Source organism: Aedes albopictus, chromosome 2 (genome assembly GCF_035046485.1).
Source record: "Aedes albopictus strain Foshan chromosome 2, AalbF5, whole genome shotgun sequence".
Lineage (NCBI taxonomy): Eukaryota > Metazoa > Arthropoda > Insecta > Diptera > Culicidae > Aedes > Aedes albopictus.
Genome location: NC_085137.1, coordinates 468,092,401 through 468,118,374, shown reverse-complemented (window position 1 = coordinate 468,118,374; position 25,974 = coordinate 468,092,401). Strand labels below are relative to the sequence as shown.

Here is a 25,974-nt window from a genome sequence, read left to right as displayed (position 1 = left end):
CCAGAGAACTTTGTCGAAGACCGCGAAGTGATCCGACGGCTGTGAAAAAAGTTATACCCTAGGAAAAGTGAGGATAAACTTTATTGTTATTTTTCCAATACATGTAAAGGAATAATATCAATAACAAAATCTCAATACTTTGCCTCACTTTGCCTAGGGTATAACTTTTTTCACAGCCGTCGGATCACTTCGCGGTCTTCGACAAAGTTCTCTGGCATATAGTCACCTACAATAATACCAAAGGGTTTGATTATTGAACGCTTACAGCGCCACCTAGCGGCAAAATTCAAAAACTTAAAATTTCTGCATACATTTGGCCAAATTTTCCCATACAAACTTCAAGCGTTTTGAGCGCCTCCTTAGGCTCAACCGATTTTGCTCAAATTTTGAACGTAGCTTCTGGGAGTCAAAAACAACTGATTGAGGAGGTAAGACTTAGCATTTTTCGAAATTTTTGTTTTTCATATAAGTGTGGGCCACCTTACTGGGACACCATAAGAGCGACATAAACAAACTAGACAAACTTATGAATGACATCAACGAAAACAACAACGACTCGAACTACAACAGCTATGAACTCGGCCGCCTTAAGGAGAGAACCGCTCTCCTACTGCATTCGGCCGACAACAACCATCGCTTCGCTTTGGACCGTACGGAGATACTAGACTCACATCGACGGTGCTCCGCTCTCCCTGTTTTAGAAGTGTGCCATATAATCAACACCGAAAAAACAGTAAACAAACGAAGCGACTGTGATAGTTTAAGTACAACATATGCAGGAATTTTACATACACTAAGGACAAAAATCAAAACAAATCATGTAGATACACAGACAAGTAATAATCTGACGAACACTACTGACAATGACAATGACACCCAATAGACATTTTACCGACTAAACTTGCATTCAATATTTGACCCACTTCTATAGAATAGTTTTACAAAATGACATTTGAAATCGTAAAATAGTTAGAATAGTTAGAAACAAGACAAAGTAGTGAACCGTTGCCAAGTTTTTTTCCGTTTTGTCCAGTAAAATAGTTAGTGAATGTTATATTTTGAATATTGTGAGATGTCTAATGTGTTCGTTTTGAAAATTAATTTTAGGAAATTGACGAACACCAAAAGCTTGACGAGAATGACCAAAAACAATCCACCAGACAAAGAACTAAACTTTTCTGTAAGCAAATGTGATTATGTGTATCTTTGTTAGTGTAACTCAGTCCAATTCTATTATACAACCCTTGAAGAAGATTGAATATACAATCGAAACGTCGGGCGTAGAAAACATGCTTTAGTTCTGACCGCTCTAAAGACTGAAAGCCGAAAAAGTCTCCCGGTACGATAAGCAACATAGGGCGGAATTAAAAGGTACGAAACTCATTCGAAGGGGGTATTCTGCTTAGAGGGTTCGAATAGTCGGTGCAAGAAGTATACCCGCTTTTTTCAAGAAGAACCAATACCGTCTTCAAAGTTCCCGAAAAGTGATTTGTTTTGCGAGTCGAAGTGTGAAGAGATAAATTGAGGAGCCGCTTGCTGCATTCATTGAGGTGATCAAAACATGGAAGCAGCACTTTTTCAATCACCTGTTTGTTAAATCGGTACATGTATGTTGGGAGGATTTCTTTGAAAATAATCACACGATAATGTAACAAATAATTATTACTTTTATTTATAATACTTTGCAAGACGACATACAATCATCGCACTCCAGTTATTGCTCAAAACATACTCAGTTATACACAGATTTAGTTTTCTACACGGATTCGTCCTATAATACATACACAGAAAAAAGTTCTAACTATCGGGGGTACACTATTCAGTTTACAAGTGGAGACGGTTAGCGATTCAATAGCGTAATAATTTAAACACTTTTAAGATTTACAACACACAAAAAAGGCACACTCAAACAAGGCATTCAACAAATTTTTACATCGGAGTCATAATCAGTGATTACAGACAGAAATGAAACAAACAGGAGGTATACCTAACTAACAGAGGCTAACTACGTGTAGGCCTTAGGTTCTAACTAAGATCTCTGCTATCGATTTCAAAAACACTGTGTTACGCATAAAAAACTAATAATTGCATGCAGTTAAGTCGCCACTTATTGTTCGGCTGCTTCACTTTTTACTGTGCTGCAGGGTCCGCGTCGTCGTATCGATATACTTGGACGTGTACGAGAGGAGCACGTGGCGCTGTTTGATGTGCTTGGCCCGGACGTGCGCCGACGGGATCTCCTTGGTGTAGTTGCTGGGGAACCATCCGACCGCACCGTCCCGGATCCGTTCGCCTTCGTACCACCCTGCGACGAATGGAACAATACATAAATTTTAATGAATAATTCAAATTTGAATAAGGTCTAGATTTTTTAGAAACAGAGTTTGTCACCACTTACCGTCAGCCATTTTCCGATGCACGTTGACCACTTCCGTGATGTCCAGATCGAGTTCGTCCGGTTGCAGTGCCTGGTAGGGGTGGATTGCAACCACCTGGGGGCAGTCCCACTGTTCGTAGATTTTTTCGTCCGGGTTTTCCGACGATAGGGGCTCGGTCACTTTGAGCCACCGCTCCCGTTCCGTTTCCGAGGGGCAACTGATGATCTGCAAGTAAAGGGCCAATATGTGGTCAACAAAGTAGTTAAACTGAAACCTCTTTATATGCAGGTTTTTTAAATGCACTTTTAATTTATGCAGCTTCGGGCGGTCAAGGAACTCATTTCCTTGGGCATAAAGTATCTTCGTATATGCCGCACGATATACAAATGCAAAATGGTCATTTGCAGAAGAAGCTCTCAGTTAATAACTGTGGAAGTGTTCATAGAACGCGAAGCTGAGAAGATTATGCAACGATGGCCAAGGGTTGTTTATAAGGGAGAGCAAAGGGAGGATTCAGGAGGTTCTAAGGGATTTCAGCAGAGTGCCAAGAGATCTCAGTAGATGTTCAAGCGGATCTCAGGGCTCTTTCAGGGGGGCTTCAGGGGGTCTCAAGTGCGCTGCCGGGGTTTTCAGGGGCTTTGGGGGTCTCAGGGGTTTTACGGCGGGTCTCAGAGGCGTTTCAGGGGATCTCTGGGCGTTGGAGTACCTTGAGGTCTCAGGAAATCATTGGAAATACCTGGAGGTCGCAAGGGCGGTTTGAGGTGGTCTCATGGTCACAAAAACCCCTGAAATCTCCATTATCCCGCTGTAATGCCCTTGAAATGCCCTTGGAATGCCTCGAAACTCGGGAAGGCCCCAAAAACCCCTTAAAACGTACCTGAAAACCCCTTGAAATGCCCCTGACTATCAAACGCAAAGCCTTCCAGAATGTCCATAAAATGTACTAGACACACCATGGAACTCTCTAAAATGAGTTGTAGTACCCTTGAATTCTTGTATCGTCCTTTAGGCTCCGGAGACTCCCCCTGAGTTGCCCCTGAATCACCCTTGAAACGTCCCTGGAACCCTAATGAAACGTCTTGGAAACGGCAACGAAACCTGACTGAGCGCCCTTAACCCTTTGAAGCCGGAATTTTACCAAGCGTTATTATAGAGTTTTTTCGATGAATTTCTGTATTTTTGGTGCTCAACAGCATAGAACGGGTAGCATATTTTTCCTGGGTTTCCTAGGTCATCCAAACTATTATTGAGCTTAGATCCTACAACCTACATGTGTAACGGCAACTTCTTTCATTATGCAAAGCTACGATTTGTAATCTATCATGTCCAATTAATCTCTTGAATGTTCAAAAGACAGTATCAGATCAGCCGAGATGTCCTAGGTCATCCAAACTATCCTTGAGTTCAGATTCTGAAGTCTACGGATGTAACAGTATCTCCTCTCACTATACAAAGCTTCGTTTTGTAATCTATCATGTCCTGTAAGTCTTCTGCAAGTTCAAAAGATAGTATCAGATCAGTCGGAATATCCTAGGTCATCCAAACTATTCTTGAGTTCAGATCCTGAAGTCTACACGTGTAACGGTAACTATTTTCACTATATAAAGCTACGATTTGTAATCTATCATGTCCAGTTGATCTCTTGAATGTTCAAAAGACAGTATCAGATCAGCCGGGATGTCCTAGGTCATCCAAACTATTCTTGAGCTTAGATTCTGATGTCTGCGGATGTAACAGTAACTTCACTCATTATACAAAGCTACGTTTTGTAATCTATCATATCCAGTAAGTCTTCTGCAAGTTCAAAAGATAGTATCAGATCAGTCGGAATATCCTAGGACATCCAAACTATTCTTGAGTTCAGATCCTGAAGTCTACACGTGTAACGGTTTCACTATATAGAGCTACGATTTGTAATCTATCATGTGTCTAGTAAGTCTTCTGAAAGTTCAAAAAACAGTATCAGATCAGTCGGGATACCCTAGGTCATCCAAACTGTTCCTAAGTTTAGATCCCAAGGTCTACGGGTCTAAGATTATCTTCTTTCCTTATACAAAGTTTTTATTCTATCATGTCCCGCTAGTTTCTGAAGTTCAGAAGAAAGTGTCAGATCAGTCGGGATGTTCTAGGTCATACAAACTATTCTTGAGCTTAGATCCTAAAGCTTGTAACGGCAACTCTATCCATTATACAAAGCTACGATTTGTAATCTATCATGTTCAGTGAGTCTCTTGAATGTTCAAAAGACAGTATCAGATAAGTCGGGATAACCTAGGTCATCCAAACTATTCTTGAGTTCAGATTCTGAAGTCTACGGATGTAACAATAACTTCTCTCATTATACGAAGCTACGTTTTGTAATCTATCATGTCCAGTAAGTCTTCTGAAAGGTCAAAAGACAGTACCAGATAAGTCGGGATATCCTAGGTCATCCAAACTATTCTTGAGTTCAGATTCTGAAATCTACGGATGTAACAATAACTTCCCTCATTTAACGAAGCTACGTTTTGTAATCTATCATGTCCAGAAAGTCTTCTGAAAGCTCAAAAGACAGTATCAGATCAGTCGGGATATCCACGGTCATCCAATGTTCTTGAGTTTAGATCCTAAAGTCGGAATACCCTAGGTCATCCAAACTGTTCTTGAGTTTAGATCCTAAAGTCTACGGGCTTAGGGGTAACTTCTTTCATTATACAAAACTATGGTTTGTATTCTATCATGTCTCGCAAGTTTCTTGAATGTTCAGAAGAAAGTGTCAGATCAGTCGGAATATCCTAGGTCATCCAAACTATTCTTGAGCTTAGATTCTAAAGCCTACACAGGAACGGCAACTACTTTCATTATACAAAGCTACGATTTGTAATCTGTTATGTCCAGTCAGTCTCTTGAATGTTCAAAAGACAGTATCAGATCAACCGGGATGTCCAGGGTCATCCAAACTGTTCTTGACAGATTCTGAAGTCTGCGAATGTAACAGTTACTTCTCTCATTATACAAAGCTACGATTTGTATTCTATCATGTCCAGTAAATCTTCTTCAAGTTTAAAAACAGTATCAGATCAGTCGGGATATCCGAGGTCATCCAAACTGTTCTGGAATTCAGATCCTGAAGTCTACGGGTGTAACGGTAACTTCTTGCATTACACATATAAAGCTACGATTTGTAGTCTATCATATCCAGTAAACCTTCTGAAGGTTCAAAAGACAGTATTAGATCAGTCGGGATATCCTAGGTCATCCAAATTATTCTTGAGTTCAGAACCTCAAGTCTACGGATGCAAGGGTAACTTTTTTCACTATACAAAGCTACGATTTGTATCTATCATGTCCAGTAAGTCTTCTGAAAGTTCAATCATCAGTCGGGATATCCAAGGTCATCCAAATTATTCTTGAGTTCAGAACCTGAAGTCTACGGGTGTAAGGGTAACTTCTTTCATTATACACAAAGCTACGATTTGTATTCTATCATGTCCAGTAAGTCTTCTGAACGTTCATCATCAGTTTCAACACAGATAAACAGACGTAACTGACGGAAATTCACCAACAACTTTTGCCCGGTATCTTTTTCATCAGCACACTGCCGCCTGGTGGTAGAACCGCACGAAACACGGTCGGTCATGATGGATTTTGATTTGACGTTTGTCTCACACGCACACTACTACACAAATCACCTATAATTTTCGTTTGCATCATAGGGAGCGTCCATAAATTACGTTACGCTTTAAGGGGGAGGGGGGTTCAACAAAGTGTGACGATCCATACAAAAATTTCGGAGGGCCCATACAAAAAGTGTGACATAGGGGGGAGGAGGGGTTGAAAATAACCATTTTTTGCGTGACGTAATTTATGGACGTTCCCATACAGCAACGTGTACACTGCCAAACGTCAGAGTGATCGAGCACTAGCGCCTCTGGTGGAAGGATCGCGGAAATTAAATGCAGTTTGAATTGATCGTTAATTGCATGTGCCAAGCCGTTTTGAAGAGTGTCACGTCGTTTTGTCTGTGGTTTCAAAGAGTTTCAATGCGTTTCAGGGTGTTGTCTCAGGGCATTTCAGAAGGTTTCCAATGTATTTAAAGGGGCTTAAGAGGCCCATAGGTGAATTTCACGGAGGTTTCATGAGGGTTTCAGAGGCGTTTCGAAGTGTTTAAGGGCGTTTCAATGCCTGTCAGGAGGTTTCACAGGCATTTTAGGGGGCTTCAGAGAATCTCAGGTTAATTTTACGAAGGTTTTATAGGGATTTCAGAGGCCTTTCAAAGCATTTCATGACGTTTCAAGGGGTTTCAATGCATTTCATGGCGTGCCAGTAGGTTTCAGAAGGGTTTGAGGGGGCTTCAGAGGCTCGCAGGAGAGTTTCTCGTGGGTTTCAGAGGCGTTTCAAAGCGTCAAAACGTTTCAAGAGGATAAAAAGGGCCTCAGAATTTTAGGGGCGTTTCAAAGCGTTTCAAGGCGTTTCAGGAGATTTCACAAGGATTTTAGGGGGCTTCAGAGAATCTCAGGTAAATATCACGGAGGCTTTATAGGGGTTTCAGATGCGTTTCAGGGCGTTTCTGGGTATTTCAGGAGGCCCTCCTCCGGGCCTTTCCGTACTTGACGTGTGAAGAATTAGCATTAAGTTAAAATTCACAAATATAAAAAAAGAGGTTTCACAGGAGTTTTAAGGAGCTTCAGTGGCTCTCATGTATATTCCACGGAGGTTTCATGGGGGTTTAAGAGGCGTTTTAATGCGTTTCAGAGCGTTTCAGGGCATTTCAGGAGGTTTCCGGTGAATTTCAGGGGGCTTAAGAGACGCGCAGGTGAATTTCATGGAGGTTTCATGTGGGTTTCAGTGGCGTTTCAAAGTATTTCAAGGCGTTTCAATGCGTTTAAGGGCGTTTCAGGGTATTTCAGGAGGATTCACATGTGTTTAGGAGGCTTCAGAGGCTCTCTGGTGACTTTCACGGAGGTTTTAAAGACGTTTCAAAGTGTTTCAAGTCGTTTCAAGGCGTTTCAGGGCGTTATAATGCGTTTAGGGGCGATTAAGTAGATTTAGGGGGCCTTAAAGGGGGGCTTCAGAGGCTCACAGGTGAATTTTACGGAGGTTTTATAGCGGTTTAAGAGGCGCTTCGAAGCGTTTTAAGTCGTTGCAGTACGTTTTAATGCGTTTCAAGAGGTTTAAGAGGGGCTTGAGGAGGCTTCAGAGGCTCTGAGCTGACTTTCACGAAGGTTTTCAAGGGGTGTTAAAGACGTTTCAAAGCGTTTCAAGTCATTTCAAGGCGTTTCAGAGCGTTCCAATGTGTTTATGCGGGATTCAGTAGGTTTAGGGGACCTTAAAGGGGGCTTCAGAGGCTCGCAGGTGAATTTCACGAAGTTTTAATGAGGGTTTCAGAGGCGTTTTAATATGTTTCACGGAGTTTCGATGCGTTTCAGGGCATTTCAGGAGGTTGCCGGTGATTTTGAGTGGGCTTAAGAGGCTCGCAGGTGAATTTCATGAAGGTTTCATGAGGGCTTCAGAGGCGTTTCGAAGTGTTTAAGGGCGTTTCAATGCCTGTCAGGAGGTTTCACAGGCATTTTAGGGGGCTTCAGAGAATCTCAGGCTAATTTTACGAAGGTTTTATAGGGATTTCAGAGGCGTTTCAAAGCATTTCAGGACGTTTCAAGGGGTTTCAATGCATTTCATGGCGTGCCAGTAGGTTTCAGGAGGGTTTAAGGACAAGGTATTTGGAGTACATAGCTCAAATTTTCTAGAGCACCGATTTTCAGAACCGTTGAACGGATTTGAATCAAAATGCATCACGCTGATGACAACCACTGAACAATCAGCATGATGCATTTTGATCCAAATCCGTTCACCGGTTCTTAAAAACGGTGCTCTAGAAAAATTGAGCTATGTACTCCAAATACCTTGTCCTTAAGGGGGCTTCAGAGGCTCGCAGGAGAGTTTCTCGTAGGTTTCAGAGGCGTTTCAAAGCGTCAAAACGTTTCAAGAGGATAAAAAGGGCCTCAAAATTTTAGGGGCGTTTCAAAGCGTTTCAAAGCATTTCAATGCGTTTCAATGCGTTTCAGGAGATGTCAGAGTGGTTTCAGGGGGTTCAGAGGCTCTCAGGTGAATTTCACGAAGATTTCATGGGGGCTCCAGAACCGTTTCAAAGCGTTTCAAAGCATTTCAATGGCCTTCAGAGCGGTTTCAGGGAAATATAGAAAGCCCACTTGATAGAATATAGATTCCTGAGGCTGTGGTGGATATAAACCTCATTCTTAATGCACTTAGATACAACTAGTAGCCCTCGTAGATTTGATGACCTATACTCAAGGGGGTTCTTAGAGACCCATCAAGAATCTTTGAACTCATAACTTGATAGATCATGGTTACATGAGGTTGTGTGAGTATTAAATGAGTCGTAAATCTCTTAGAGACAACCAAATACGTTAGTAGATCCGATGGTCTATACTGAAGGAAGTTCTTAGAGATACTCAAACTGGCAAACTCTTCTCTTGATAGCACATAGCTACATGAGGCTGTGTAAGCATAAATTTCATTCATAATGCACCAAAAGATCACTGATTGCACTTGTAGATCAGATGGCCTTAATTCCAGGGTGTTCTCGGATACTCCTATACAATCATAGAACTCACCACTTGATAGAATATAGATGCCTGAGGCTGTGTACTCAAAGGAGTTCTTGGACACTCATCAAGAATCTTTGAGCTCATAACTTGATAGATCATGGTTACCTGAGGTTGTGTGAGTATGAACCATAGTCGTAAATCTCTTCGAGACAACCAAATACGTTAGTAGATCCAATGACCCATACTCAAGGAAGTTCTTGGAGATACTCAAACTGGCAATGATCTCATCACTTGATACATGAGGATGTGTAAGCATAAGTTTTATTCATGATGCTCCAATAGATCACTGATTACACTTGTAGATCAGATGGCCTTAACTACAGAGTGTTCTTGGATACTCCTATACAATCATAGAACTCATCACTTGATAGAATATAGATGCCTGAAGCTGTGTGAGTATAAACCTCGTTCATAATGCTATTAGATACAACTAGTAGCCCTCGTATATTCGATGACCTATACTCAAGAGAGTTCTTGGAGACTCTTAAAGATTCTTCGAACTCGAAACTTGATAGATCATAGTTTCCTGATGTTGTGTGAGTATGAACCTTAGTCGTAAATCTCTTAGAGACAACCAAATACGTTAGTAGATTCGATGACCTGTACTCAAGGAAGTTCTTGGAGATCCTCAAACTGACAACGAACTCATCACTTGACAGCACATAGTTGCATGAGGCTATGCACGCCTAAATTTCATTCATAATACTCCAATCGATCACTGATTACGCTTGTAGATCAAACTCCAGGGAGTTCTCGAAAACTCTTAAACTTTTAACCATTTAATACTCCGTAAACGTCCCTTAACTCTAAATTCTGCTTTTTGCCCGTAAACCAACTTTATCTGTAATCTTGAGTACACCAACTGCTCCGAACTCCGAACATAATCAAATTCCATTTAGGTAACGTTCTTGAAATGGAGGGACCTAAATAGATTTTACCTAAATGAAGGTTTCAGTGTACTATAAGATCAAAAGTTCGAAATTCCAAGGTAGTTTGGCTGACCTGGAATATCCCTATAGTAGTGTCACTAAATGACATTTGAGATTTCAAGAGCTTCACGCATCCCAGCAGATTACGCAATGCTATTATTTATGGCGAAAACACATAAAGTTATTCTTGTAGATTTGAAGGACTTCATTATAGGACAGTTTGGACAACCCTGAATGTCCCAAAGTTTTACAATAATATCAAATAGACTTTAGATTGGTCCAGTAAGTGCGGTAGATTGTGCAACGTTACTCAGTATAACAGATATGGCTACTGTTACGAGTGTATACCTGAAGTTCTGAACTCAAAGGTAGTTTGGCTGACCTGGAATATTCCTAAAATATCTCCAAATGACATTTGAGATTTCACGGATCTCAGAAGATTATGCAATTCTATAATTTATGGTGAAAACACATAAAATTATTCTTGTAGACTTGAAGGACTTCATTATAGGACAGTTTGGGCGACCTCGAATGTCCCAAAGGTTAATAATAATTTCTAGTAGAGTTTATCTTGGTCCAGTAAACGCAGTTGATTAGACAACATTACTCAGTATATCAGATATGGCTGCTGTTACGAGGGTAGACCTGAAGTTCTGAACTCAACGTTGGTTTGGCTGCCCTGGAATATTCCTTTAATATCTCTAAATGACATTTGGGACCTCAAGAGCTTCACAGATCCAAGTAGATTACGCAATGCTATTATTCATAGTGAAAACACATAAAGTTATTCTTGTAGATTTGAAAAATTTAATTATAGGACAGTTTGGACGACCCTGAGTGTCCCAAAGGTTAATAATAATATTAAGTAGACTTCTGATTGGTCCAGTAAGTGCGGTTGATTATGCAACGTTACGCAGTATAAGAGATATGGCTACGGTTACGAATATAGACCTGAAGTTCTGAACGCCAAGGTAGTTTGGCTGACCTGGAACATCCCTATAGTGTCTCTAAATGACATTTGAGATTTCAAGAGCTTCACGGATCCCAGCAGATTACGAAATGCTATTATTTATGACGCAAACACATAAAGTTATTCTTATAGATTTGAAGGACCTTATTATAGGACAGTTTGGACGACCCCGAATGTCCCAAAGTTTTACAATGATAACAAGTAGACTTCAGATTGATCCAGTAACCGCAGTTGATTGGTCAACATTACTCAGTATAACAGATATGGCTACTGTTACGAGTGTATACATGAAGTTCTGAACTCTAAGGTAGTTTGGCTAACCTGGAATATTCTTATAATATCTCTAAATGAGATTTGAGATTTCAAGAGCTTCACAGATGCCAGCATATTATCCAATGCTACTATTTATGGTGAAAACACATAAAATTGTGTTTATAGACTTGAAGGACTTCAGGTGAATATATAACGAAGCCACACCTCAAATTTTCAAGAGCACAAATCTGAGGAACCAAAAGACGGATTGCGCTGAAAAGTTGATCGATTGGTGACCCGCTGGTGGTGACCAATCGATCAACTTTTCAGTGCAAACCAACCCTCGGTTCTTCATATTTGTGCTTTTAAAAATTCGAAGTGTGGCTTCGTTATATATTCACCTTCATTATAGGACAGTTTGGACGACCCTGAATGTCCCAAAGGTTAATACTGATTTCTAGTTCACTTCAGGTTGGTCCAGTAATCGCAGTTGATTGGAAACGTTACTGAATATATCAGATATGGCTGCTGTTACGAGTGTAGACCTGACGTTCTTAATACCAAGGTAGTTTGACGGACCTGGAATATCCCTATAGTGCCTCTAAATGACATATGAGATTTCAAGAGCTTCACGGATCCCAGCAGATTACGTAATGCTATTATTTATGGTGAAAACACAAAAACTTATTCTTGTAGATTTGAAAAACTTCATTATAGGACAGTTTGGACGACCCTGGATTCCCCAAAGCTTTATAATAATATCAAGTAAACTTCAGAATGGTCCAGTAAGTGCGGTTGATTATGCAACGTTACTCAGTATAACAGATATGGCTAATGTTACGAATGAAGACCTGAAGTTCTGAACTCCAAGGTAGTTTGGCTGACCCGGAATATCCCCATAGTACCTCTGAATGACATTGTAGATTTTAGGAGCTTTTTAAGGAGCTAGATTAAGTAATGCTACTATTTTTGGCGGAAACACATAAAGGTATTCTAGTAGATTTGAAGGACTTTACTACAGGACAATTTGGACCACCTAGAACATCCCAGAATTTATAAAATCTTTTGATATTCGTGACGTAGGTTAAATGAGTACATATGAACGTAACCCATATCCAAATTAAGCTTTTAGAAAAACTGATATGTCAATTAGTTCGTTTCTCCAAACTTTATGGTGTTCAGGATATTCTAGGTTGTCTCAAATACAAATATTCCCAATTTTCCTTAATAGAGGACTCAATTTGCAACAACTTTGCCGAAGACGGTATTCTGTTTTATTGAATGTGTGAATGAATACTGCCGTTTTCTATGTTGGGGTCATATATGACCCCTCTGGCTCCAAAGGGCTTTAAGGGTGTTCCTGAAGCCCCTCTGAAATTTCCCTAATGCCTCAAAACGCGAGAAGGCTCCAAAAACCCTCTGAAACGTATCTGAACCCCCCTTGAAACGCCCCTGAAAGACTATCAAACGCCCATAAAACCTCTCGGAACGTTCAACCTTCGGAATGTTCCTGACACACCCGTCCCTGGAACTCCAAAGATACATCCTGGAAACGCCGACGAAACCTGACAGAACGCCCTTAAAAGGCTCATGGAACCCCCATGATACACCCTTGAAGCCCCTTGTAACCCCCGTTTTTTCTCACCATCTCGATAGTCTTTCCCTCGTGGTTCTCCAGCAGCGTCATGATGATCAGGTGCTTCCCGATGGCCTGCATCTCCTTGGTCGGCAGCTGGGGCACAATGTCGCCGGAGTTGACCGTCAGCAGGGCCCGTGGACAGTAGTCCGTGACTAGGAAGGTTTCGTCACTAAAAAAACACATTTTAAATAAGATTTTCCAATGATGGAGATCCCCCCACAAAAACTTACCCCTTCTTCTTGGTCAGCACAATCAGATCGGTAAACAGGAAAGCGTAGATGTTGCTCTTGCTGAACTTCTTGCCGAAGGTGAGCTTGGCGTCGTCTCCGCGCCACAGCAAGTGCACTAGTTCGCCCTTCTTCTCTAGCTTGCGCATCACGCTGCCGGGTGGCCCGATGCCACAGGGGACGATGGCCAGCGGTCGGATGTGCGACGGGAACTCAATCTGCCGCGAGATCATCTCCATCTCGTACATCTGCTCGCTCCGGTGGGCCGCGTCGTTGCACTGTTTTAGGATCTGGTTGATCAGCACGAAGGTCTTCTCCCAGCTGATGAACTCGTCGTCATCGGATTTGAGCCGCTGGAGGACGGCGTCTAGGAGTAGGCGCATTCGAGTTATCCGCTGCATCGGGAGCATCAGGAAGGACGATAGGCTAAGGCCACAGCAAATTGGGTCCGATTCCAGCTCCAGCAGAGTTTTGGTGAACTCGGTCTTGTTCGCCTTGAGGTTCTTCAACGTTCGATCGATTTTCGCCTGGTGTTCGCAATAGTTGACGTACACGTGGAAGTGCTTCTCGGCGTGCTTGTAGATACTGTGACTGAGACCCAGGAGCATGATGTTGTCCTGCCAGCAGTTCTCCAGATCGCAGAGTAACCGATCGGAACACTCCTGCACCGGGATAATGTTGGAGAAGAGCGTTTTGCGCTCGGACGACGTCAGAACCTTGACGTCCCGGAAGGCCGGATGGTTGATGAAGTGGGTTTTGAGCAGATTGAGCGATTTCAGGTAGGACGCTTCCGATGTGAGAATCTCGAACTTGGCCTCCTGGAGGCGTTTCTCCGTTGGAGTTAGGGTCACTAGAAGATGAGAAGATGAATATCCAATATCCTGGTCATTATTCGGCCAAAATACTTACGCAAAATCTCCGAATTGATCACCTCGGGAATCTCACACCAGAGGGTTCGCAGCTTTCCCACGTTGGGCTCGATCAGCTCGAACGCACTGGGTCGCAGCTTCCGTCCAACCACATCCTCGTCACTCCCAGAGCCGGCACCACCACCACCACCACCACCCGTACTCTTTCGCCGGTCGGAGATCTTCTCGTAGCCGTCGTCATACAGTTCGGTGTCGCCGTCGCCGGTAATTTCCGCATCGATGTCCCGCGTTAGCGATTCCAACTTGGCCGCGTTGTAGATCTGGTAGAGTGGTTCGTTCACGAACATACTGTGCGAGTGGTCGTCCTCTCCGCCGCCTTCGCCACCGGTCGACACACCGGAACTTTCGCTGGAGCTGTTGAATGAGAGGGGATAGTGTTAAAATCTTCGCGGAGTTATGGCATGAAGGGTTTGATGCGACGAGAGTCACTTTGCATTTTTAAATGTAGTGTTCCAATGTTACAAATGTTGGAAATAAAAACACAGGCGAGGCTTTGTTCTCCAAACCCAGGCGCTGACTGATATCGCTACCAGCTCAGTGCCTCTCCTTTATTCAATCTAGGTAGGTATAACTAGAGTCAGTCTAGTTAGAGTCTGGCGGACTGTCACTTTCGATCGGAGCCAATCGAGCATGACGTCACGAAGTAGCATTTATCTAGGGTTACCATATTGTTCACACATGAAAAGAGTACATTCAAGAATTCTGATAAAAGAGTACAAAAGAGTACAGTCATCGTGAAAATATTGATCTTTTTTTTTCGATTAATTTGACACTCTTGAAGTTTTTGATGTTTAAATTATGTTAATCATACTTGACACCTAAAGGTAGGTAAATTTTCTAACGAAGTGAAAAACTAAAGTTATGTCTACTTAATACATCACTGGATAGTTATTACAGCAGTTCCAATATCACATTTTTTCAGTATTCATGCCAACTATTAACCAATCTAAATACTTGTGTGTTAATAATTTGTTTTCAAATTCCTTTCGTTAAGAATGAGCGAGAACTGTAATTTCGTGCAATAGGTTTCGTATTAAGACTTTTTTTTATCATTTTTTGTGAAACGAACCTAGTGTAATGGTTAAAACACGTGACGCTTTCGCCGAAGACCTAGGATCGAATCTCAATCCCGAAAAACTCGCAAAATATGAGTTCTCTCTTCGGAAGGGCTAGAATCTCGTTTACAGATTACAAACTTCTTTAAAGAACTCAATGGAAAATGTAACTCACTGCTTCGTTCAAGACAGTTTAAAAAATTGAGCCTGCTTTCAAAAGCTAACATATTACAGAAACAAAATACTTTCGTTATTATTTACTCTTCCGATTATTGCACGTCAAAGTGAAGCCATTTTTGCAAAGCAAATTAATAAACGACAATTTTAACAACATTTTTCAGCAAGGAGCAAATCATAATCTGAATAATTTGGTGTGATTTCGATGGAAGAAAGGGAAAATAAAGATGGCCTTTCTTCTGCAGATTAGACTTATCGGTAATTTGTAGCACACTGATTTTTTTACTACTTGTAAGGTTATTTTTATTGATATGTATATTTTATCAGAAAATTTTCAAAAAAAATTCAAAGAAAAGTAATTTTTCAAAAAAAGAGTACAATTGGGCCCATTTTACCAAAAAGAATAGTACGCCGAATTTTTTGCTGTAAAAGAGTACATGTACTCTTAAAAGAGTACGTCTGGTAACCCTACATTTATCGGTGAGGACACTATGACGTCATGCTCGATTGGCTCCGGTCAAAAGTGACAGTCCGCCAGACTCTAATTATAGGGACTCTAGGTATAACATATTTACAATTTATTTCCATTTACCTACCAGTTGATACCTAGCTCTCCACTGAGCTGTGTGATGCACCTCCAAGGATGTAACTACCTTTTTTGTGACTGATAGTCACATTTCGTGAACAGTGATGAACAATGAGATCATATACATTCCATTTAAGTTGCAGTTTTAAAATAGCGGCGCGGTCGACGAATTTTCCCGTTAAAAAGCGTTTGATGCTGAAAATTTGCTCCAAAAATTTTACTTCTTTTTATATTTCTATACTAGCATTGTAAAAGAAATAATGAAAGATTTCTAGTTATGCAAGTAGGATTCGTTCCATTGGCCTTCAAAAGATAGGTTATGTTTTGTGAACTCCCATTTCGTATTTTAATGATTGAGTCGATTTAGACACTCTTTTTATGAAACCGGGTTTTTTTTATCGGTAAATTTGTTAATGAATTGAAAATATAATTGATAGGAAACTCATATTTCCCATTTATAGTTCATAAGGTTAATAATTTTCACGACATAACCTCTACTTTTAATCGCCAAAAGAAAATGTGAGTTTTTTATTTTCCAACACCAACACCTGAATGTAATTACCACAGCAGACGTAACACTTGCGAAATTTCAATCGACCACGCTTTTTACAATAGAGTTAATAAACTATAGTGGACGAATGTCGCTGCTGTCCCCTTTGTTCTCGCTCGCAAACATGTCGGGTATCTATCTGTCAAACTGCATACTTTTTCGCTTTGACACTTATAGCCCGGCCTATCTCCGCCAGCAAGAGATGTTTCGGCAGCGACGCCAGCGACATTCTTCCTCTATAGTTTATTACCTCTATTCTTTTTACAATCATTTCAAGTCTTCATAGTTGAGGTTTTCACAACCAAAGGCGCGTGCAACGTTTTTTTTTAGTTTGACGTTTCTCACTAGTGTCTGCTATTGACAATGTTGCACAACACAGTGTTTCGTCAAACATGGGTTTTCACGAAAATAGTTCTAGGTGTTACGTATATTTGTTTGCGTAATTACTATTTTTAATAGCATCGGTTGCTACAAGAATTACTGAACATTCTTTTCTAATAGTCCCATTTGCTCTCACAAGCAAGATAAAGACAAAACATATCTTCTACTTTACCGACCTTGTTGTCGTCCTCTTTTTGTTCATTTTTGCCCTTTTTGCCTTTCTCGTACACCAAAGTGTACTGAAAGGCTATATGTTCACTCAAAACACGAATTTTCGATAGACGGCTCGGAGGGTCAAGTCACATATACCAATCGGTTCGACGAATAAAGATGATGTCTGTATGTGTGTATGTATGTATGTCTGTGCGCAAACAAAGTTCAATCACTTTTAAGTCACTTTCATTGGCCAATATTCCGGATTATAGCTCGAATCGAACCGGAATTTCAACGCATTGTTTGTTATCAAAAATGGTCCGGATCGGTCCCCAGGCGTTCCGGAGTTATGATCATTTCAGTGATCTGGACCAGCACCGGTAGAACTGGCCGCATATAAAACTGAACCAAGCTACACATCAAACTGCGGCGAATTTTTTAATCTTTAGCTAGGTTGACGAATTTTGTGCGGAAATCAACACTCAAGACCAAAAATTCAACGATGTCGGTCCAAAATTCAAGTTGGCAGCCTAATATTCAAGATGGCGGCTTCAAATTCAAGATGGCGACTGTTTAATATATTTTTAGGTTCTAAAACCACGCACTATTTGGTATAGGGAAGATGTCCGGAGTCCAAAAATGACGACTAAAATATAAAATGGCGGTTTAAAATCCAAGATGGCGGCTCCAAATTCAAGATGGCGGCTGTTTCATGGTGTTTTAGCACAGACTAACAGACATACTACTCTTAAAAAAAACACGGACACGTTTAATGCTTCCAGTGAGCTATTCGCTCTTTGAAGGAAGCACGACACTAGACAACGGACTAGCATGCAACGCCCAGTGGCACAGCCGAAAACTTTTCCTGACAGCTGCGGCGGGAATCGAACCCGCGCTCCTCAGCACGATGCGACTAAGTGCTTGGTGACACTAGCCACACGACCACGAAGCCACAAATCGCAATCATCGTACGGTTTAACGGTACATGGTCAGAAAATTCACTCATTTTGGAGCTAAAGTGGGACAACTGAAAAATGAGTAAATTTTATTTCCAGCGATAGCGCTGGCCCAAGTGCGAAAATCTCATCAGTTAAGGTTGTATAATATTCTTGCCGATGTGAAGAATATTATACGGCTTAAACTGTTTGGATTTTTGCACTTGGGCCAGTGCTATCGCTGGAAATAAAATTACTCATTTTTTGAGCTGTTCCAGTTTAGCTCAATTTTGTGTGAATCTTACTCATTTTAGAGTAACTTTTTCTTAGCGTGTAATTTTGAAAGTGAAGTGTGGCTTGGACTGTGCTCGCATGTGTCATGGTGGCGCTGCTGTGCCAACATCATCTCTCAATTTTGGAGAGAAATGAACTCCAAAATGAACCATCATTCATGTATTATGAATGGATGCGGTCACGGGGGAGTCATTACCTGCTAAATAGTTACATCGAGCCGAGGGAAACAACACCTACAAATGAATGCTTCAGTTCTGCCGCAGCGGTCGTCGAGTATAGACGGATGCTTGTGTGCTCTTTGCTACTCGGTTTTGCTTTGTCCTCCGCTGTTGTTTCAGCAGTGTTATCAAGCGCGCTTTGTTCCCGTTTATTCGCTTTGGCTTCGAAAAGTTGGTGCTTTTTGTGTCGTCGAAGCTAGCACCGCATAATTGAAATGAGTGACATTATTGTAAACACGGCACAATTTCGGTTCCCTCCCGGCAGCCGCCGACCGTCGTGGGAAGAAATTGCTCAATTCATTAAGCAGCTGGATGCAGATCCAATGCTTATGGAGACGGCATACAAAACAGCAAACGACCGGTCACTATTTGTCAAGTTTGTTAACCTGGAAGCAATGATGGATGCGTTAAAAAGGAACTCGGAGCCGCGAAAATTCACCTACAAAAATGGTGAATCTATCGTGGTACGTATGTGTATCGCTGGTACCAACATGCAATACGTTCGCGTGTTTCATCTGCCGCCGGAGTTGAGCGACAATAATCTTGCACTGGTGCTAGGATCGTACGGACATGTGGATCGTGTGATACGCGAAAAATTCCCCGCGGATTTGGGACTGGACCATATGTTCACCGGTGTTCGCGGTGTGTACATCGACGTGAAGCAGGAGATACCGCCGTCGATCGAAGTACTCAATCGGAAGGGTAGGATTTTCTATAGTGGACTCAAGGACACTTGTTTTTCGTGTCAACAAACGGGGCACCGACGGGACTCGTGCCCGCAGCGTGTAACTCGGAACAAGCGACTACAGGAACCATCAAGTTCGCACTCATACGCCGCCGTAGTATCAGGGAAAGTAACTGAGGAATTGTCTTCGGAAACAGTAGCGGAAAGTGAAATTATTGAGATTCTGGAAGAAGAAATTACGGAGCAGCCTACGGACCTGGTGGAAGAGCAGCAATGGGAAACAATCGTTTGTGAAACCGCAGCTGATGCAGACAAGGAGATACGCCGGAAAGAAGGTATTAAGGCATTGGAAGAAGTAGCAAAGGCTATTACGGAAGCGATGGCGAATCCACAGGCCGCTCAGCGTCGTGCCCAGTTCGCTACTAGGTCGGATTCTAGTTCCGGATCTACACCGAGGAAGAAATGCGCTCGCAGGACCCATTATTAGTGTTTTTTTTTCATGAATTGTATTTTAGAATAACAAATTATTCTTTGCGACTCTCGGCTCAGTAGAGTTTTCAATTAAACAAGCGAGCCTTTAATAAATAAATTGGATAAAAAAAAATGAATGCTTCGGATTGAGCAAGAGGGTGCTAGTGAGATGCCAAACGATGTTTTTTAAACCATTTTTTTCTAAGTAATATGCCTGTTTGTCTGTGGTTCTAGGCTATAATACCATCCAATATGTTTTTTTAGGTATGAAGATGGCCGGAGTCCAAAAATGGCGACCAGAATATCCATGATGGTGGTCTAAAATCCAAGATGGCGGCTACAAATGCAATATGACGTCTGTTTAATGGATTTTTAGGTTCTAAAACCATGCAATATAGGTATAGGGTATGTGTGCCATCATTAATCTCACGCTCCCATATTCATCCTATTCGAAAACAAGCGATTACGGCACCGATTGATTCCGTTCTTTTTGTTTTCATGGGTGCTCGCTTCTAACAAAAAATACAAAAATAACAAACAAAACAAATAGCGCTTCAATCCTTTGTTTTTCGTAGGATGAAAATGGGAGCCACATGCTTAATAAGGGAACGAATACCCTATTTGGTATGGAAAGATGTTTAGACCTCAAAAATAGCGACCAGAATATCCAAGATGTGACTCCAAAATCATGATGGAGGCTGCGAATGGAGTTTTAGGCTCTAAAATCATCCAATATAGGTATATTTGGTATGGGGAAGATGACCGGAGTTAAAAAATGGCGACCAAATTTTCAAGATTGCGGCTTTTTCTTAAGAGTTTCACGCCCAAACATCAAAAGCCAGATAAACGATATGATTTCTGGTGTCATGAAATGGATTTTTGTTTAATGAATGAAAACGCGATACATATTCATCAGCAAGCCACTTGAGCTTTATTGAAATGGGGTTTCGAAAGCACGAGAAAGGCGTCATCACCGCTATGTGGACTATTTAGGGTTTTCATTTGTCAAAGTGACCTGAGAACTGTTTGACAGTTTGTTTTGGAGGTTAGGTTTAATGAATGAAGCCCCTAAACTCCTCTGAAACCCCTCTGAAATTTCCTACGCATTGAAACACGTTTAAACGCCTCTGAAACTTTCTTAGATCTCATCTGAGAGTTTGCAAAGCCCCCTCTGGCAGCTCCTGAAATGCCCTGGATTGTCTAGACACGCCCTTTAAACATCCCCTGAAGCCCTCGTGAAAAACTCATATGAGAGCCTATGAAGCTCTTTAAACCCTCCAGAAATGCCTTAAAACGCACGCGGTATTGTTTATATTTCTAATATTAATTAATTTTAATTATTTTTTTTATTTTTTTTCTTAATAATATAATTTAATTTTTATTTCCCAAACTCACGGTTTCACTACTGTGATTTTTTAAGAAATTTTTAACTTTACATAGGGTAACTTAGGGTATTATCGGTAGATTTGTTCTCTTCGTCATGAAGGGTTTTTGTCGGGCGAATTACCTGAAACCTGGTCGTATAATTCAGCATGGTTGGGAAAAACTTAAGGCCAAATTTGAGTTCAATAAGTTTCAAAAAACACCCCATGATGAAGAGAACAAAATGGCCAGAAAGACGTAGCTTCCGCGAATTAAGAGATTTTTTTATCACATTTTCACAGCTGGTCAGTTGCATGGCAGCTCCACCCAGTGCAAAGTCCGACGGAAGGTTATGCACTGAATCCTCCATTTACGAAAAATCCATTTAGGTAAACTCCACTAACGCTCCTCCATTCAAGTAACGTTACTTAAATGGAAATTGGCTCTAGATACATATGCAGAAACGGTCATTAGATTGAAATGGTCATTAGGCCGAAGTGGTTATTGAGCTGAAAAGAACAAATGACCTATTCAGCCTAAATGACCTATTCAACCTAAGAACCTATTTGGTCTAATGACTTCCACAACATTCTAGAGAACAGATGTTTTCGAAACCATAGCCTATGAACATATGTTTAGCCTATCTACAGTAGCGTGGCAAACACCACATGCCAAAAAGTTCGATGGGCCCCCTTCTCATTTTATTCTATATGACGCCACGATGCTCTGGTAAAATTTTCAGCTAATTCCGTTAACATTTGAGCGGTGCTAAACTACTTAACGTTACTTAACAATTTCCAGTTAAGTAACGTTACTTAAATGAAGGGGCTTTAATAAAATTTACCAATATTGATTTTTCTTAAATGGAGATTTCAGTGTATATCCTCTCGTCGGACTTTGCAACGGTTGGAGCTGTCATGCAACTGACCTGCTGTCAAAACGTAATGTTCGGCCTAATGGCCTATTCGGTTTAACTACCTATTCAACCTAAGGACATATTCAACCTAATGACCTACTTGACTGAATCACCTGTAAGTCATAACAACCAATTCGACCAGATCACCCATATTACAGTCTGCCCAACTAACATTTTCGGCGCTATAAGCTTCAGTCATTTGCTTTCTGTTGTGTAACTATCGAATAAAAGCAGTCAACGCTGAATAAAAAGGAAGCTAATCAAATATAAATCATAAGCTAATACACGACTGCAAAACAAGCACCATACAGCTACCAAACTCAGTTTTTTAGAAATCCATCACTTGTCACTGGGGTTGCCTTTGCTCTACTCTATTCCAACTCCGGGAGATTTTCAGGAAGATGTGAAAACTTGAACAAATCGAATAGGAGTCCCCACTAACAAAATAGCTGCTACTATACAGTACAGTTCGTTATACTGACAAAACCCCAAACCAGCAGCGCTTTGAAGGCCGTTATGCCATTTCATTACAGCTAGAAGCTGTAATAAAGAAACTGTTGGTATACCACCACGGCTTGTCGGATGTAAACATAATTTTCAAAACAAACTTTAAGAGGGACATGTAACTACTGCAAACATATTCTTTACAGCTATCCATCTCTGTGTTGTGAAATTATTAAGGTTGCCTCTATTACACTTTAATCCAACTCCGGAAGATTTGCCGGAAGATGTCCAAATCGAATAAGAGTCCCAGCTAATAAAACAGCAGTACGTTATGTAATGTTGCCAAATACACAAAACAGCAGTGCTTCGTAGCTGTTTAAAGAACACTCTTTCAGCTAGAAGCTGTGACGAAGAACCTGTTGACGCAACTACACAGCTTGTTCAATGTAAACATTATTGCGTTTGACGTTTTACAAGCTTTTGCAGCAAGATGAAGTTGGTTAAGGTTTCTTGTGCCACAATTATGAAGCCGTGTCTGGAGTAAAACAAAAGGGGCTGTTTTCTATGCTATTCATATATAGCAGTGTGGCAGCGAGGACATCATCAGGACCAGTGGATACGGAGATCGGGAGTTCGATTCCAAGTAGCGGCAAGTACTTTAATTATTCAATTTTAAAAGCGATAATTCCAGCTCCACATGTATTGCGTAACCGGTATCCATAACCTACCCAGACAACCAATTCATACGTAAAACGAAGTTTGAAACCGTGTTATACGCGCAACTATCCATAAAAGTTTTATCACATAAAATGCTGCAAATATGCCTTATGCGTGAAAAAGTGGAGGCGATATGCGTGCATGGATGGAAAAAAGATAACGCTATATGAGTTGAAACGATACCATCTGCGATTAAAGATGTGTGTACTGTATTGCGACGTAATCAATCATATTGTGCGACTTGTTTTCATTAGAACAAAAAGATACAACTCACGGCGCCCCCAGTATCGAACTTATGACGTTTGGACTAACAACCGGTGATTTATACTTAACGCCACACAAATTCTTGCAGAACAAGCTAATAATTCGTGATGACATTCTAACTCATCTCAGGGTTTTCCTACATAAAACCGACTTACCTGTAATGTCCAAGTACGGGGAAGTTTGGCCAAAAAAAACAACTTTAACGTGAAGTTCTTCATTTTTTGCCTACCAGAACCCTGACGGGCTTGGTGAAACCCTTCTGAATTGAATTACAAAACAACATGACCCATTTCATCATAAAAAATCGTTTACTACTTAAAGCTTTTCCACTTTTGCAGCAGATCCACACCGAAACCACAGTCAGACAGCAATTTTTCTCTTGTTATCACAATTTAAATCACATTATGTGTACATAATAGATTCTCAATAATGTGAGTTTGTATGTATATGTAAACAAATTTACTTATGCATTTGTACGAGTTAATTGACTTACCAATGCGAGTGGAGCTGTCATAACAAGGTGAAATGCGCATAATCATTACAGTACCCCGTTTTGTGCGAATACGAATGTTATTTTGTGAGTCTGTTTGTATGATTATGCGATTCAGTTTTGTTCGTAGCAAAATCAACATTAAAACGTCGTTTATTGCGATGAATTTCGCACTTTGGTTGTACTTATGGTTTACATTTATGTGATTGTGAGGTATATTGGTGATAATCTGATGAAATCTATGCATTTTTATGCGAGTTCTGGTTGTCTGGGTAATTATATTTAATCGAATAATTTAGGGATGCCGTATGACTATTATTTTATAACTGTGAAAAGGCTGAAAAAGCGCCTTCTCAAGATGATATTCAGTTAGTGGTTACATAGGAGCCGAGAAAAGAGCTATGTCTTGGTGGCTTAGAAGCTGCCCCCACAACATATACATGTGGATTAAGTTCGCCAGATTCATTGGTATAGGGCTTGCATAGAAGCTTCCGCCCATATGTACAACACAGTAGCTCAGCATCAAGCCGTATTGAGGACGCTTTGTTGACGTTTACATTCACAATAAATGTTAGTTGGGTTACCTCTAGGGCATTCGTCTCTGATATTTAGGTGATGCTTGGAGAAATCTCTGAAGGAATCACGAAAGGAATTTCTGGAAGATTCCATTGAGCAACTTCTTGAGCAGTCACAAGAAAAATTTATAAAAGAATTTCGACAGGCATTCTAAGAAGAATTTAGAGAAAAAAAAATCCTGATGGAATCATGGGAGGAACCCTTGGTGGAGTTACAGAGAGAATTTTCAAAGAAATTCCTGGAGGAAACACTGCCCTGGACATTTCTGAAGAAATCCTCTAGGAATTCCTCAGGAATAGATACTGGGATTCCTTCAAAATTTCTGACTAAGTTTCTCCAGAAATTTTTCCAAGGATGAATCCAGGAATTCCTCTTGGGATTCTTCCTGAGAATCCTAAACAAATCTCTTGTGATTCCTTAATAAATTTCTTCATGGTTTTCTCTGGCAATCGCAGAATAAAAGTTACGTGAGGTATTTGGAGAGGCATCGTGGAGAATTCTGGGAGATACTACTGGAGACCTTCTTGTAGGAATTTCTGGAGGAGTTCCTAGAGAAATGGTAAGAAAATCTCTAGAGGAACCACAGAAGCAATTCTCGGATGAATTTCTGCAGAAATTTTTAGAGGATTTCAATAGGTATTTCATGGAAACATTCAAGAAGCGATCCCAACAAGAATTTCAGGAGGAGGCTCTGCAGAATTTCCAGAAGGAATAACTTCAGGAAATTTTTAAATAATCTTTGGAGGAATCACAGCGGATATTTATGGAGAAATCCCTACAAAGTTCCTCCAGAATCGCCTCCTGTGATTTATTCAAGAGTTTTTTCGAACATTCTTCCAAAAAATATTTTAGTTTAATTATTTTCTTTTGTGGTACTATACCGCTGAAGTACATATTTGAGGCCCCGACAAATGGCTTTCGGATGAGAGCTCCAGAATACAGTATGTAGCAAGTTCCTTCGGATATTATGTCCGGTGGCCACATCCAGTAGTTCTCAAATGCTTACACAAGTTTACAAAATAAAACGAAAGTCGTGAACTTCTGTCAACGACCAAAATTTTTGAAGCACAATTTAGTGCTGATTTCGAAACCAACCTTCGAAAAATTTTAAGTAGAACAGTTTTTGAGTTTTAGCTCAATGTCGAGTTTTGCAACTTTTCAAAATATATAATTTACTAAAATTCAAATATATTGCGTTTTGTTCAACCAATTTTAAATCTTTTTCCATAAATTGAAAGCTGAATACAATACCATTCGATCATCTGAATGCAGGTTTTGCGTCAGATTGATGAAATTCAAGATATTGGCGAGTTTTAAGGACGATCTTCTTAAATTTTAGCAAAATTCCCAAAATTTTTTGAAGAAATATATTTATTTCAATAAGAAAAAGCCAACTTAAAAATTCTTTCTAGACGTTTATTTGACATATTATATGTAGACGAATTACAGTAAAAATTTCAGCTCAATCGGAGCATTGATTACGGAGAATGAGATGTTTGAAGTGAGCGACTTTGCTTAAAAATAGAACAAAAATCGATTTCAAATCATCAACCTTGTATGGAAAGTCGGAAAAATTTCCGCTCTACTGTAATTTTTTTCTTTCGCGTTTTCGAACTCAGTTCATGATTCTACACCAAAAATGATCATCAGCTTACCGAGTTCAAAAATGCTGTAAACTAGTGTATCAATGATGTTCGATGTTGGAGATAAAAGTCTACATCAAACAGAATGATTTTTGTTGCGTATCAAAAAAGAAGACACGCTTTGT

The 25,974-nt window shown here is 40.6% G+C and overlaps 1 non-coding gene across 2 annotated transcripts in view; it reads right to left on the bottom strand.

Moving 5' to 3' along the window:
- Window positions 1-1,649: 1,649 nt before the first annotated feature.
- Window positions 1,650-25,974, bottom strand: part of LOC109418038 (uncharacterized) — a 462,219-nt gene continuing 437,894 nt past the window's right edge. For both annotated transcript variants that reach the window (XR_009998070.1, XR_009998069.1), the window contains 5 exons: window positions 13,913-14,286; window positions 13,007-13,853; window positions 12,783-12,945; window positions 2,399-2,603; window positions 1,650-2,305 (listed from right to left, as the gene is read on the bottom strand). This is a non-coding gene — a transcript (uncharacterized LOC109418038). The remainder of the gene's footprint in view (window positions 2,306-2,398; window positions 2,604-12,782; window positions 12,946-13,006; window positions 13,854-13,912; window positions 14,287-25,974) is intronic.